The sequence below is a fragment of the Ornithodoros turicata genome, chromosome 6, assembly GCF_037126465.1.
Source record: "Ornithodoros turicata isolate Travis chromosome 6, ASM3712646v1, whole genome shotgun sequence".
Lineage (NCBI taxonomy): Eukaryota > Metazoa > Arthropoda > Arachnida > Ixodida > Argasidae > Ornithodoros > Ornithodoros turicata.
The window spans coordinates 6,620,374-6,634,909 of NC_088206.1; the positions used below are offsets into that span (position 1 = coordinate 6,620,374).

Sequence of the window (14,536 nt, forward strand, 5' to 3'; positions counted from 1 at the left end):
AAGTCAGTCAATATTACCCCGTTCTCTGCTACCAAAAGTGTTTCGAATTTAAAGTGCAGGTCTATATAGTCTTTCGAGATTTGTTCGAACGCTATTATGTGGTAGGCTACGCTATACAGTTTGCAAAAATGCAATAGCTATATAGAGGACTACACTCGATGACACAACTTGAACAAAGCTGTTGTTGTAGATTCGATGAAACTCCCCCATTAATGATCTCACAATAAAGTTGTTGTTAGAAAAGAGATTGTCGTATACGAAATACATGGGGCTGTAAAACTGGCATACCCTCGAAAGTACGATGCGGGTGCTGTGTGGGTGCGGATAAGTACGGGTGCGGGGTGCTATGTTAACGACACGACAACCCTCCCCTTTTTCTCGAAAGTGAAAGGTACGAAAGGTATTGATGAACTGAGCTGGGTTAGCTTTACAGCGCTGGCATGGCTGTTTACAGGTGGAAGATGTGCCTTGACATCTTCCCCTGCGCCACATTATCGTGACCGTGCATTGCGTACGTGGTTCGCATGGTGTGGCAAGTACGAAAAAGAATCTCCCTTTAAAAGCGTTGTTATCCAGTATGTAAGATACAGTGAAACAGGGCTCTATACCTCCATAGGTAGTTCTCCTACTTGATGACAGTAAACACTTCCGTTCCACCACGTGAGGTCCAGTAGGATGAGTGTATTCTATGCAGAGCACACGCTCGGGGCCTTTAACGCGAAAACATTCTGTGCTCCGCACTGGAAGTTTCACAAATCATCTATCGCGAGACAGGATATATTTTTTTAGGAGACGCCGTGAAAAGATGAAGTTAACATTCACCATTGCGCCTATTTGCACGGACATCTACGAGGGTGCGGTCGGCCATAACCCAAAGCATGTAACGACCGTCTTTAAAAAAATAAAATGAAATAAAAAAATCCTGCAAAAGACAAAGGTCCGCCCCGCCTTGGGTCCTTTCATTTTGTTTCTCCCGCCGATAACGGTTTTTTTTTCTCTCTCTCTCTTAAAGGATGTTCAATACATACATTAACGCATACATAAAACTCCACACCCTCTAGCGACGGAAGAAAAAATACACGTATCTTGGGCAACAAAATATATTCCACGCACGTCAGAGAGGCCGCTACGTATTGCCGCATATTGGGCGCCAAAATAATACAAATTCTGCTCTCCGGCAAAACCAATGAAGTACGCTCGCGGAGTGTGTCATTACAAAGGAAAGGCACGAAAAAGAAAAGGAATGTTTCGGGGCTATCGAAAAAGCGTGACACAACCTAGAAGAGGTGGTGGATAAAGAGGGACAAAAAAAAAAAAGAAAAAGAAAATGAACCAATGCCATGAGCGATTACAGGCACGAGAGTGCGCTTTGATGCATTCTGATTGGTTCAAGCTGGAAAATAAGGTGGGGCCAAAAGGGTAGGACCAGGGTTTATTTTTTGTGCGTTCCGCCTGACCCAGTGTGATTTTTTTTTTCGTTCTTGTCGAGAAAGCAATCAAGAGTGTGAGGAGGTCTTGTGGGTGAAAGGGCAATGTGACAGTGATGGAGAGGGTATTGATTGCAAATTTCGCCCGTGTGTGTGTTTAGAGCGTGCTTCGGAAACGCCTAAGCTGTTTCTGTAGTTTTTCTGCGTGTGTTTTCAAGGAATAACTGAGTATCTTCACGAGGTTAATGCATGGGTGGGGTAGAGCATGAAGGTAGACGGGGAGGGGGTCGCATTAGAAAGTGTGCGTGTGTGTTAGTGAAGTCGAGAAATATGGGGGGGGGGGAAGGGTGGTTGGATGGAAAGGATTTCCGGAATTTCGTAATATCCGAGCGCATCAATATAACGAAATATCGCGTTCATAATGGAAATACCTTGGGGTAACACGTTGGCGTCAAGAGTTCTCGAAACGTGCCCGATAAAATTAAATAATAATAATAATAAATTTCAGACCAACACCATAGGTTGTCGTTCCGTTGTTCCTCTTGGCGTTTCAACTCTAGTGTCAATAAATAGTTACTCAAAAAAAAAAAAAGTTTCATATTTTGGCATTCAGCCAAACGCGTTTCAATGCGGTAGCTTTATAGGGTTTAGCTTTATGTCTTCCGGTCTTCGGACGCCCGTATGCATGGTTTCGGTGCCATTGCAACTTCTTCCTCCACCTTCTCTTCTCTCTCCACAGCTGTTACAGACGGACCTACACGCCTGTCGACGTCGATGGGCCTTATAAAGCTATCGCTCTAATATAGATTATTCCACAGTTACTAACATCTGCTGCGATGCTCTAGTGCATCACTCACCGCCACAGCACCTTCGCAGTGCTAAAACACAGACTCTGTTACAACACTGATTCCATACTTTGAAAAACTCAGGGCATGCGCTGTTACAACTCCAAGAAGCTTTACCCCCACAAAGCAAGTTCCAAACTTAATTACGCGCATCGGACTGTAATCAACCAAGCGATAGTCTGCTCGTGTTCCTCCTTTTATCCAATCTGCCTCTTTCACTAACAACGATAATGTCCTACACACACAGGGAGACAAAAAAAAAAAGAAAGAAAGAAGAAACTAAACAATTTGTCCCTCGCGCTTATCACGAATACTAATGATAACTTGTTTGCCACAGCCGCATAAACACAGAACGGCCTCGCGGATATGGTTCCGAAACAAAATGACCCGCACAGCGCTTTTTCCATTTCTGATAAGTTCGCACGTGTCCAATATTCGTGGTAATTTTCTTCCATTTTCCCCTCTTCTTTTTTCTGTAGCTCGCTCTCATTTTACAAGAAACGTCATTACATTAAAAAAAAAAGAAGAAGAAGGAAAAAAAAACTCGTATATCTGTTTGGTTCGCCATGCCACGTTCAGTCTCCTCTTCCATCCGCTAATGCATCCATCGAAAGATCGAATTGTATTTGCCGCAGTGAGACGCACGAAATTGAAGAGAACAACACAACTGCCCCTCATAAGCCGATTTCGATTGCGACAGTACATATCTTCAAACTTTATTTCATTTTTATTTTATGTTATTTTTTTTTATGGCGGTGCTGTACACATTCATATTTATCGAACTGTACATTAGCGCTCGGCCGTTCCTTCTTTTTTTTTCTACTTCTCTCTTTTATTCCAAGCCCGTCGTCTTCCCAATTTTCATCGCTTGCCCGTTCAAGACACATTCAACAAAACAAACACACTACCGTCATTAGTCGCGCGACAAACATCATTATCATCATCATCATCATCATTCGGACAGCCATGCCATCTTTCGCTGCATAAAAAGTATTCTCCCATTTTGATCTCTCTCAGGAGAACAAGCCTTTGTTTTTTTATTCCTCATCCCAACAGCATCAATTTGTGTTTTCTGCCGCATCTGCACTTCTTTTTTTTTGCTTCCTTTAATTCCGGTGCCACTTTGTTCTTTATCTCAAAAATTTGTTTCTCCTCTTTATCTTCTTTTTGTGCCCTGCGTCCCTTATCAGCTGGGCATGCTCATTCCAGAACTCATCAGGCATCAGAGGAAAGCTTTGCATAAATATATAAACGGACAGCGGCGTAAATATACGCGTACCGTTAAAAATAACTGCGATAAAGAAGTTTGAGGGACAGGAAAAAAAAAAAAGTCTTGCTGAAGAGCACAACTTTGCAACGAGACTCTACAAGAACACAGAAGGATATGCCAAGACGAGAAAGCAAAAATGAAAAAAAAAAAAAAGAACATCAACTGTACTTTCGATAACGAAGCAAAAAACGCTGCGTCCGCTGTTTAACGCTAAACAGAAATGAGGCTCGCTGGGAAAGAGGAAAAAAAAATAAATAAAGAAAGAGCAGATGAGAAACAGAGAAGGTGGAACAAATATGATTTTTTGATGACATACCTGAGCTACCGAGAACAAAGAAAACGGTGAAACGACGTAAAAACTGTGCAGTAGAGAGGATCCAATGGGTAAGGGAGCAGCGCGTGTATCACCATAGCAACCGCGGTAATGCGGGGGAAAGGTTGAAAGATGCAGACGACGATGAGATCGTAATGAGAACGTACGGAAGCACCTCGTGCGCATGCGTATACAGGAGACTAGACTCTGAAAAAAAAAGTAGAAAGAAAAATGGAGGGACAAAGAAGAGCGTGTTGTCTGTTGCTTTTAATTGTTTGTTCGTTAGCAGACTGATGGCAGGAACAAGAAGTGTTAAATGGCCATTCTTTGTCGTCGTGGCAACGGAGAACACAGCGGTTTTATGAACGCGAGAAGAGAGCAGGAGGGATAGGGGGGAGGGGGGAGAGAAAGGGAAGCGTAGTGTGCATCTTCGCCGACAGACGGCGACATGTTTGCATCTCGGAGTGCGCGATTCTGATTGTAGTTTCGGTTTTGAAGTGAACGTGGTGAAGGTGCGTTTTGGAACTGCGGGAAATGATGGAGAAACATGCGAGGGGACGTTGCGTCACCTGGTTCAATCTGTGAACAGTGTAACCTGACGTCATCTGATGTTGGATTTACACAATTTAGGAAAAGTTGCTTCCGAACGTTTTAGACGAATGAAAAGCCCGAGGACCTCCAAAATTACGTCATCAAAATTACGATATCCACCCGAGCAATTCAAATAATATGTAAGCATATCAAAAAATCTGCTTTTTAAGCCACGTACAAAAATTGATTATTGCTAATCACGTGAAAGCATATACATGCAATGCGTGAACAAATGCACAAAACATGCACAAGACGAGTACCCCATAAGGACTAAAAACAATAACGATAGTGGTGGCTTAGTGAGTAAGCTGATCGCCTTCCATGCCGGGACGAGAAGGTGACCCAGTTTTTTCGAATCCCGACAACGGGTGTGCCGTTGGGATCTTTCCCGTGGGACTTGCTCAGACACTACGGCAGGCAAATGTCGGCACAATTCCCTGTGAAGCCGGCCCAGGACGCACGATTCCCCATTCGCTCGGGAATGACACGCCGCCAATCACCGAGATGAAGCCGACCGTCTTCTTTTTCTGACATAGCTTGAGGAACATATCCAGGAGACCCCGTCGCCTTTTTTCTATCCCTCCCCCTCCCCCCTCACTCTCTCTCTCTCTCTCTTGGAGTTTTCCACTTTCCTACTTTTTTCTTTTTTTTCTTCGGAGTCTTGAGTGATATGCAAATCTGAGGACGCTTTAATTTGAAACGAGGTTGGGCGCCAAGTCTGGCTAGAAATTAGAAATGTTCGAGGCAGGCGCCTCGCGAGAGGGGACGAGTGGAAAGGGGGGTTTCAAATTGCTACACGGAGATTACCGCCTGAGCTGCCGCCCACCGAATTTTCGCTACCTGTCATTAAAAAAGAAGAAGAAGAAAAAAAAGGAACCTGCATGCGTCGCAATCAGACGTGTTCCCCCATGGAAACAGCGACTTGTTTGACAGTGTCGCCGATAGATGGCATATGCTGTCGTTGCGCGACGCAGAGCGACGGTACGGATCCAAAACCAATCTAAAAAGCACCGTCGCGTGACATCATATTATGGTCGGGGTTGCCTTTGAAAAACAGAAAAGAAAGGGCACAATAAAGATCATATTTATAATTTTTATGCAGAGTGGTTTTTTCGCTCGTGACGTCATGAACAGCAATTTCCAGTTGGGAAGCATCGCCACCAACCGTTCGGAATCAAAAGTGGCTGGTATTACATGTTGGTAAATTTGGAAGCAGTCTCGGCAGCCTATACGTCGATAGCACACTGCCCTGTGACGTGCGCCTGTACACTCTTAAAAATGAACTTCACCACATAGCACGCTCCTAGCCAACCATCATCCCGAATGACAACGTTCTCGCCCCTGATTGTTGAAAACGGGAGGAGGAGCCTATTTTGTGCCGTGCATAATGGGCACAAAATAGGCTCCTCCTCCCGTTTTCAGCAAATCAGGGGCGAGAACGTTGTCATTCGGGATGATGGTTGGCTAGGAGCGTGCTATGTGGTGAAGTTCATTTCTAAGTGCGGCCAACAACGGCAAGCTACCTCGACACCCCCCCCCCCCCCCTCATTTCTAAGAGTGTACATGCATACGTCATTGTAAAGGCGAAACGACACGTGGCTTGTTTTCACCATTTGTTCAAAAAGAAGCCGCTTTGCTGAGATCTGTTATTTTGCGCATGGTATCTGCAAGTGGCGCACCGTCGAACACGACCCTAACCTGAAAACAAGCTGCGATGTGCAACATAATTAATAGGATTTCCCGGTATATTCGGTTGCCAGAAGCTATTGCGCGCAGCTCTTGGGCACGTGCGCAACGGAGTCAGGGATAACATATTTCCCATAATGTCGTCTCTGTTACTTCGCTTGCTGTGAAATAGCGCAGACATCAAGGCTGCTTTCGTTGCATAACCTTAAGAGACGGTCGTACTTCCTTGCTCGACCAAGGAGAAGCTGGTGTTGTGGCAAGCACAGTAGCACATGTGATATGCCTTTGTGACATAACATTTGAAAGATTAAAAAAAAAAAATCTCCAGGATGTCATGTATTTCATTTCAGCGAAATACGTGGCAGGTAACTTGTCGGCATTATTTATTTTGCTGCGTAACAGCTGCGCAGGCTCACGTCCCCTTTGTCGTATGACATTAAAAGAGCAACGATGCGACATTTAGTATGGCTCGAAATCCTGTCTCATTTGTGAAGCTGTCCATCAGGATGCAAAATATTTTCGCTCAGCGCTGTATTATAACTGCGCAATCAAATTTACAAGAATAAGTCGGAGAACGAAGTCGCGGACTGCCGACACGATCCTCCCGTGACGTAGGGAAGTCCCCGTTCCCTCTTTTTTTTTTTTCTTCTCAGCTGCGCCGCTCTACGTCACGAGTCACGTGGCCGGGGAACACGTTACGTCACGACGTGCCCTCGTTCTCCGATACGCTCTTTTCACGAGTAGAGGATTTTTTAAACGTGTGCGGAGCAGAGGCATCGCGCGCTCTGTTAGTCACCTGCACTCGTCACTTAAGCCCTCCTTTAAAGAACACACATCAAGTTCTGTCTTGTAGCAGAAGGTAGCTAATGCTGAAAGTACGGTTAGCCAGATATGATACGTACTGATGACACACATAACGACGCTATGGGGGCAGAAACAACGGATATGTGTAATCAGTTTCGCGGCTAAAGACAGTGCTTAATCGGTACAGGTAATCATAGCAAAGAGACGAATACGGAGGAAATCCACACAAAAGACTTCTACACGTAGATCGAATCAAACGCCTCTGGTATATGTAGTCGCCCATACATTTCGAACGAAGATTGTCCTACTAGTAGTAGTTCTATTATGCTTCACCAGCAGAACAGTTGTCTCTGTTCGAAACATTGGCGTCTACCGACTCGCGGCTTCTCCTTCAGTCCACCTTGACCGGATAGCTCGACTTTCCTGCACACAGGTTCACCAAGCAGTAGAATATGACGTAAGCTTACGGAATCCATCTCTAAAAAAAGTGTGTTACCAGCGGCACGGTAGTAGCGGTTGGTGGTAACCAAGATCGTGCTAAAGACTGGGAGGTCGTGGGTTCGAATCCTACCACTGGCTGTGCTATTTGAGGTTTTCCCTGAGTTTTCCGAAGACTTTACGCACGAATGTCGGCGCAGTTCCCCCTGAAGTCGGCCCAGGACGCATACTAACCCCCCTATCCCCCATTCCTTCTTGCTGTCCTCTCTCCATCTGACCACATCTGTACGCCGCTCATAGCCACAGGTGCTTCGCGGCGCTAGCTCGGAATAAAAAAAAAGTATGTTGCAAACCATCCCAACCAGCGAACATCCTGGCCCAATATTGACAATACTGGACCTATATTAGTCCAATATTGGCAGTACAGGACCTATATTGGTCCAATATTGGCAGTACAGGACCTATATTGGTTCAATATTGGCAATACTGGACCTATATTGGACCAGTATTGGCAATACTGGACTTATATTGGTCCAATATTGGGCCGACATTGCCAATATTGGTCCAATATTGGGTGCTCAAGGTGTTGTGCTGCTTAGAATGATTTCGAAATTAAAACTAAACTAAAAACGTAGCAATTCGGAAAGAAATGATACATCAAAGGGCTTTCGTAATTTTTTTCTGTTATATACGTGTTCGACACCACTACAGATCTCCACCCACACCTCTCTTCTTCATAACGTCAGCCCCCCCAAAACTCCTCCGCATGTGCAGATACAGTACGTAGGCCTAACGCGAAAGGTTCTAACAAATTGACTCTTTCCTGAAAAGCGATTACCCGTTGTAGTGACGTGTAATGAGAGAGATGGCGTGAACAGGGCGCGGGTGCTACATGGCAAACATGAAGGAGCAGGTGACAACGCACAGCTTGTTGTGAGTGGCAACGGTCGGGCCGGGTTGTGATGTATATGCACACCTCTATAGCATGCAGCACCGGCGGGCAATCAGCTAATGCTTTTTTCTGCGACCAGCTGCCATCTCCAATATATTCCGATCACAGGCGACGCGGAAAATAATAATAATCATCATAACGACATGGCCCCTCTGCCGTGTGCGGTCCAGAGGGGTCATCGCTTCATTTTTTTTTCTTCCCGTTTCTCGCGTAATGTAGAAGTATTAAGAAAAAAAGATAAATTTAAGAGACAAAAAAAAAGAAAGAAAAAGGATGGCGTGGTGAGCAGTGGTTCGCGTAATAATAACGAAAAGTGGAAGCTTGTGTACGTGTTTCTTTTTTTAAGTGTACACAATTTCTGGCTGCGCTGTTCAGTGCGGGCTGTAGGGCAATTGGATAATTGGAAACACGGAAAAAATACCAGCAGTACAATGTTTCACGACTTCGACAAATGCTGCAAGTAACGGAAGACTGTCATAATAAGAGTAATACCGCTGTAGTAAGAGTACAAGATGGGAGAATGATTGTACTGCATGGCACATGTGTTAGTAAGTGTACAGAAAGACTAATTCGATTCTTTCCTGGCTACCATATTACCGTACCAGTAAGTAACCGTAGTAGTAGTAGTAGCAGCAGTAGGAACAGTAGTAGTAACATCCAGTACAGCAAGGAGATCAGACTACAGCAGTACTGGTAGTAATAATGCAATGGAGAGTCAGGATTCACGAAGTTTCAGACTTAGGGCCAGTCATCGACAAAAGAAAATAGCTTTACAGGATGCATACAAAACGAAATATGTGTTTCACGTACACTTTTAGGGCTATTTGGTAAGACAGCGATCTCACACGTTTGCACGTAGCAGCAGCTATATTACTCTCTCAGTCCTATTCAGGCACCCAAGCATTTCGAGAAGTCCCCGTTTTTTTTGCATCATGACGTTAGTATATAAAAAAATAAAAAATAAACTCATTTTCAAAGCTACTCCGCGTTTCCCCCATGCCGATATGCTCGAAGAGCATATGACGAATTTTATTCACAAAAACACCCATTTTACACGCTGAATGGTGTAAAACATTACTGCGAATATATTGTACACAGTGCTCAACCAAAACCGGCGTTAGAATCGTCACGTTGTGGTACTATATTTCCGTTGCTTCGTATCTCTCCGAAAAAAAAAAATATATAAGTACATATATAAATAAAAAAATAAAAATAAAAAATAAATAAAGATTACAGCAAAAATAGCGAGCAAAAGAAAGAAAGGGTGTGGCGTGAGAGCATTCCGACATGATTCTTCCACAAACTAACGCCACCTACACTGAACAGCAGAAAGCGCATAATCTACACGCCGCTGTTTCATCGCCATAATTTCCCGCCAAAAAAAGCCAAGAAGCAGAAAAACGTATCAAGGCGTGAGACCCGTTTCGTTTGGGGGAAAAAAAAAGAAAAAAGAACGAAAGAAAAGAACGAACGACCAACCACCGAAGAAACCATTTTGAACCCTAACCTCACCTCCTCCCCCACATTCATTTGCTTAGCGTCTCGCAACGATTTGACCACGTCATGTACGTACCAACGTTGCCAACCTCTTCGACCCTTCTGCCTCAAAAAATGCTCCTAGCACGCAATTTTTTTTTTCTTCTCTCCACCTTCCCCTGTCTCTCCTCATTCCCTCTTCCTTCCATCGCGTTAATTTTTTTTTCTTTTTTGCGCGCGCGCCTATTCCTTCATTTCTACCCTTCTTTATTAATACGACATTCATTCGCGCATGCGCGGGCAAGCGTACCGTAGCTCCTTTTACGTTTTCTTGCCGGGCACGCACTTCTTTCCAGAGCGAGCATTCTCTCTCACTCTCTTCAAAGTCCTTTCTTCCCGTATTTGACGAGAAAAAAAAAGGGAAAGAAAGATCGGAGAAACAAAAAGAAAAAGTTTTTAGGAGCATCGAACAAAAAAAAAAGAAAGAGAGAGAACGAAAATACCCTCCTTTGCGCGCGCGCACACAGAGTCTAATGAGCTCCGCTCATTTTCCTTGCAGAAGAGCTTGGAGGAGGGAAAGCAGGAAAGGAGGACGAAAATAATGAAAATGGCGGCGGCGGACGCCGGCTTGAAACGAGGGATGTGGCAACTGCGAGAAGGATGGTAGGTTTGCGACATGTCTCGCTCGTTCCATGAGCGTGTAAGATGTTCTTTCAGAATCCCGATCCTGATCTCAATCAGGAAGCTCCAGTGGTTTAACCTATTATATAGAACTGGCCATAATTAGGGCCTGCGTAAAGGCCTTCCCTGCTAGCGTATTACAGCTTGGTGCACGGAAAATTTCACGGACGCCGATACTATAATCGTTATAACCGGGTTAAGGCGTATACCCCGCTTGTTGGTGGTAGCCAAGGTCGTGCTGAAGATTGGGAGGTGGTGGGTTCGAATCCTACCACCGGCTGTGCCGTCTGAGGTTTTCCTTGGGTTTTCCGAAGACTTAATTCCAGACGAATGTCGGCACAGCTGCCACTGAAGTCGGCCCAGGACGCATACTAACCCCCGCTGTCCCCCACTCCTTCCTGCTGTCCACATCTGTACGCTGCTTATAGCCACAGTTGCTTCGCGGCGCTAACACGAAATCAAAAAGAAAAAAATCTTGACTTGTGCCGCCAGGACCTGTCCTCGCTCAAAACGGTTGGCGTCTTCCATGAGCCTTCCCTCTGGCTTACTTCGTGAAGTCGCAGCCTGCTAACTTTAAGTGCGTCTGGGAGCGAGATTTTCGCTGAAGTTTGCACGTAACACACACATATATGGTGGGTCATTCTCTGCCGTTATGGCGGTACACTGCCCCATTGCGCTTATGGAAGGGATGAGAAGGTGGTGATGACGGAAAGGTGTCCTATTAGAGTTCGTCCATTAGTCCAGTGCTGGAGGGGAACTTAGCAACGGCTCGTATAGGCCTTGCATCAGATGTGCAGTTCAAATTTGCTTTGTAGTATGAAAACGCGACATTTCTTAGCGTCAGGACTTATAAATATGTGCCACACCTGTGATCTGGCACCAAGGCTTGCGCATAGTCAGCTGCATGGTCAGCTGCTTCTGTCTGCTTTTCGTGGAGCTAACTCTAACGCTCATGCGATATTTTGTATGACCTTTGTTGTATGCTCAAGTCTCCCTTCAAATCCGCGAACGCGGTTGAGGGGGAAAAAAGTGAGCCTACTCTTGATGATGATGATGATGATGATGATGATGATGATGAGATTGATTGATTGAGCTTGCTCTTTTTCTTAGCGGTCTCTCTTGGAACATGGCCTAACGGTGCGGAGCAGTAATGCTCCTGGAAAGATTTTTCTTAATTTCTAGGTAGGTACACTTTTTTTGTAACACGACTTGTCCAGTCCTCCAGGTGGCAGTACAAGGTATCTCCATATGTGGCAGTGAGGGTGGCAATGAGGGCAGGACTCTGCGCACACATCAACCGTGAGCAAGCACCGCGCGGACTTGTGGAGTGCTCTCGCCGATGGCAAACCTCTGCCCGTCTTTTTCAGCATGATCGCAAGGCGAGTGGGAAATCAAGTTCTAGCAAGCACACTCTTCCCGAGTTTCAGATATTGATTTCAATTTCGGTTTGGGCTTTGATTCTGTGTTTTGCCACGGTTCGGTAATTTGTTCGTTGTTTGTTGATAATGTCTAGTCCTCAGTAATGCATTGTTGGTATACGAAAAACAATCATGGGATTGCTTATAGTTACAGCTCACTGCGTAAGGTTTCCTGCAGCGTATTCTTCATTGTCTAACCTTTATACGGTTTATATATGTTCATCATCAGTTAGCTTCCGTCTGTAGCTTTATAGGACCACGTGATCAAAAATTTTCCACCAACAACGGCAAAAAAAGCAACCGCATTTAAACGCATTTGGCACAGCACCCAAAAGATGTACCCAGTACCAGTCTGCCACAGCACCCAATTTAAAAAATATATATATTTACTATTCATTTTTTTCTTTATTCACATCACATCACATCACATCATTTACTAACGTCTAAGGTCCACATGTGAATAACTTCATCATTAGATTTACATCTAAACAGATACATATTACTATATTATATTAAGGTTTTCTAAGTCTAGAATAATCCGCGCGGCGGTCTCAGGAAAGCAACTCTTTACGCTGTCCATTTACGCTCGTTACGTCCGCTGTCCGTCTCGTTACGCTGTACGTTTCATTCATTACATGTCCGATACCTCTCCAATTGATGTTAGGTAGCTGCTATATTGTGGTCGCTTCCCTCTCAAGCACTGCCAGCCAATTTACCGAAAAGTACACGTCAAAACTGACCGCTCCTGCTATTCGTAAGGCGCTCTAGCATTATACGAGCCGGGTTTAGCATCGCTCCCGTCTCATGTTTCACTCGTGCATTCTTTGCGGATTATAAGATCAGATAACGTTCCAATCAGAACCCCCTATAAATACATGGGTGAGATGCCGGCCAGCAAATGAATTGCCTTTGCCTCTCGCTATAGTCTATCGATTTACTAGATGCCAAGCTTCGGAGCACAACATGTTATACGTTCCGAAAAGGCGAAAAGTCGGCGTTAGCACATTGAGCATGGATGAAGATGAAGATGAGATGAAGGTCAGTCACTTCAACTGCCGTGTAGCTCACGATCGGTCAATCTCCGTTCAGAGTCGGTCGAATAACGATGTTCCGGCACCGGGATTCGAACCCGGGTACCTCCCAGTCTCGGCCATGTCACGTCGAGACTGGGAGGTACCCGGGTTCGAATCTTTTTTTTTTTTTTTTTTCCACCTTTTATTAACAAAACACACAAGTGCACACAACTATAGGTACGTCACACGGTCGCAACGCCGTGGGCCATTACAAAACGTCTAAAGAGGAAACTGAAGACCTTTTGAATTTGTACATACGATTTTACAAGTACGTAAGGGCATCAGACAATGTTTCTAACCAATCTGGCAGCTCTAAACATCGCATAAGGCACAGCTTAAGTTGAGATATTTCTATCTTAAAGTATTTCATAGGAGGCATTAACGGTTCTTCGTTCCTGTCAGCCATACGAAGTTTCCACAGACAGTACAAGGCTATAAGCATGACAATATCGTACCTGACTGTTTCCCTCGGGTGTAATGGGAGAAACCGTATGGTGTGTGGGTTAAGCCGAAGTCGAGTTTTGAAAACTTTATACTGGAGATCGTCCCAGAAGAACTGGGCTTCTGTGCAGTCTAAGAAAAGGTGATCATGCGTTTCAGGAACTTTGCAGAACCTGCAGTCTGCCGACCAGGGCACGTATATGCCCTTCTGCGCAAGCCATGCCTTGACAGGTAGTGTTGACGTATGAAGTTTGTAAAAGAATGTCTTCATGTTTGGTTTGATTGGCATCCTTTGGACTCGAACCAAAACATCCCTGCCTGGCCAAGTGGGTGGAATATCTCCCGGGTTCGAATCCCGGTGCCGGCTGTGCTGTCTGGGGTTTTTCCTGGGTTTTCCTCAGACGCTTTCAGACATATGTCGGCACAGTTCCCTTAGAAGTCGGCCCAGGACGCACATTCCCCCAGGGCGTGAGTCGTGACGTTGCCCACATACGTGAGGCCGACAACGGCAAGCCCTATCACCACTACCACCACCACCACCACCACGATGTTCCTTTTCCCGCAATCGGTCCTGTCTCGTTATTTTCGATTAGAACACTCTCTATTTACCATCTCGTTATCTTCTGCCACCGATTATCAGAAACGCGGGAAAAACTGCGCGGCTTTCTGCTGTATCCAAGCGCAGTGCACGTCCCTTACACTATAAAAAGAAAGAGCTTCACCGCAGAACACGCTCCTAGCCGACCATCATTCTGAGTGACATCGTTCTTTCCACTGATTTGCGGAAAAGGGGGGGGGGGCGTACGCCATTTTATGCGGCAATTATGAACCGCATCATAATGCCACAAAAATGGTCTACGCCCTCCCCCCCCCCCGCGTTTTCAGCAAATCGGGGGAAAGAACGACGTCACTAGGGATGATGGTAAGTTGGGTAGGTGCGAGCTGTGTGGTGAAGTTCATTTTTCAGAGTGTAGAGTGAAGAAAGCCTGATCGTGACGTAGTCACTGAGAGTCCCGCAATCACGACTGTGCTTTAGGAGAGAGAGAGAGAGAAAAGAAAGGTCGTACTCGACCGGGATCGAAACCGCGATCATGAGTTCAGCGAGCAAACGTCGTTACTGA

The 14,536-nt window shown here is 45.2% G+C and overlaps 1 protein-coding gene and 1 long non-coding RNA gene across 4 annotated transcripts in view; one reads left to right on the forward strand and one right to left on the reverse strand.

Annotated features, from left to right (window-relative positions):
- Window positions 1-14,536, reverse strand: part of LOC135398946 (forkhead box protein P1-like) — a 227,485-nt gene that overhangs the window by 126,388 nt on the left and 86,561 nt on the right. The gene's annotated exons all lie outside the window — the stretch shown is intronic.
- LOC135398951 (uncharacterized) overlaps window positions 1-14,536 on the forward strand; it is a 29,395-nt gene that overhangs the window by 887 nt on the left and 13,972 nt on the right. For both annotated transcript variants that reach the window (XR_010424155.1, XR_010424156.1), the window contains exons 2-4: window positions 10,362-10,465; window positions 11,594-11,665; window positions 11,741-11,862. This is a non-coding gene — a long non-coding RNA (uncharacterized LOC135398951). The remainder of the gene's footprint in view (window positions 1-10,361; window positions 10,466-11,593; window positions 11,666-11,740; window positions 11,863-14,536) is intronic.